The sequence below is a fragment of the Cornus florida genome, unplaced genomic scaffold (genome assembly GCF_030987335.1).
Source record: "Cornus florida cultivar Cherokee Brave unplaced genomic scaffold, ASM3098733v1 CherokeeBrave_3.0.0_Hap2_Chr10, whole genome shotgun sequence".
Lineage (NCBI taxonomy): Eukaryota > Viridiplantae > Streptophyta > Magnoliopsida > Cornales > Cornaceae > Cornus > Cornus florida.
The window spans coordinates 96,412,021-96,413,723 of NW_026775580.1; positions in this window are offsets into that span (position 1 = coordinate 96,412,021).

Below are 1,703 nucleotides of genomic sequence, written 5' to 3' on the forward strand. Positions count from 1 at the left end.
AGAAGTGGTGGCAGCGATTGTGGTTGAGAAGTGGTGGCGGTGGCTGTGGTTGAGAAGGGCAACGACGGCTGTTGTTGATCAAAAAGCGACGGCGACGGCGGCTCAAGAGGCAGCGGCGACGATGGCGGATCAAGACGCAGAGGCGATGAAGGATCAAGATGGCGGCGGTGGCGGATGTGGATGGGTCGGTTCTAGAGGTGGAGGAAGGAGGCTTTGAGATTTGGTTATATATGTATATATATTTATATATGATGTATATATTTGAGATTGGTTATATGTATATATATTGATATATATGATGTATATATGATGGTACTAATGTAATAGTGAATATATATAAGGGCAAATTTGATTTTTCATGAGTTCTGATATTTTATCAAAAAATGAATTAAATATTGAAGGGCAATTTCGTCTTTTCAAGCGTTTTAAAGGTTTGTTTGAATCAGAAATTCTCACAGGGGGTGTCTTTGTTAAAAAAAGGGCTAAGTTGTATATGGCTGTCAATAGGGCAAACCTCAGGGGGTGTCGTTGTAATTAACCCAAGAAAATTTTGTAAGTGGCCACGATAGTTGGGGTCCAAGTCTCCCAAATAAAAAAGAAGACTCGTGCTGTCATGGGGCGGGCAATGAGCACCACTCACTCATGAACAAAGCAATGCCCTAACAGAACAAACAACTCGCAATTTGTTAAATGCAAAATTGGTTCTTATACATCTAATTTATTCTTTTTGGTAAATACGTAGAAATTGTTTAAAACTTATATGCTTCAAATGTTATTTAAGCTGCAACTAACCTAATACTAATATGTCAATTAATAATATGTTAAAAACAATTAATTAAATATTCAATTAAATATTTAATTAAAAATGTAAATTAAAGTAATAAAATAATAATAAAAAATAAAGAACCTGAATTGAAGTTAGTATTAGATGCTATGTTCTTAAGACAATTTACACCCCGTATGGTACTGACGGACTCTGTGGTGCTTGTCTCCCAGAATACAATAGTTTACATCCACTAATAGCAGCACAACAAATTCATGGATATAACGAACCTCTTCTATGTAATACTCTCTCTGATTCATAACTGCATTTATACAAAAAAAAAAAATGATGAAATTGGTACAACTTGAACGGCTCGAACCAATTTTAATATGACTCATCCACATTGTTTTTGGATCTTAGTAACTTGGACCACTTAACTTGTGGCTTGAACTTACAAAGACTTGGATTGGATTCATGTTAAAAGAGAAAGAAGAATGAAAAGTGAACATTTTTATCGTGAATTTCCAATAGAAATGATTGGTTTTATTTATAGAGGTGGTGTCTATTGAGAACGGATGTGTCAGTTCACCAACCATTGCACCTATTTAATCCAATAACTGAATGTCATTCATCAAGCTATTCAGCCATTGACGCAATGTTTCAACGAGTTGTATTGGCTTAACCTACAACTGTCACACCTCTTCGCAAATGTTCGTAAACGTTGACAAGTCTCGCAACTGTTGTTTGGACATCGACAACAATCACAAATTTGACTGGCTTAGACATCGACAAACGGCCCACCCAATACACCTGTCCAGTTTGAAATCGGTAGTCCACCATCCCAAAGCCTAGGGCCGGGTCCATTTAAACCCTAAACTTATTATTAAAACACGTTTAGGCCCGGTCCATTTAAACCCTTAACCCCACACGCATCTGACAC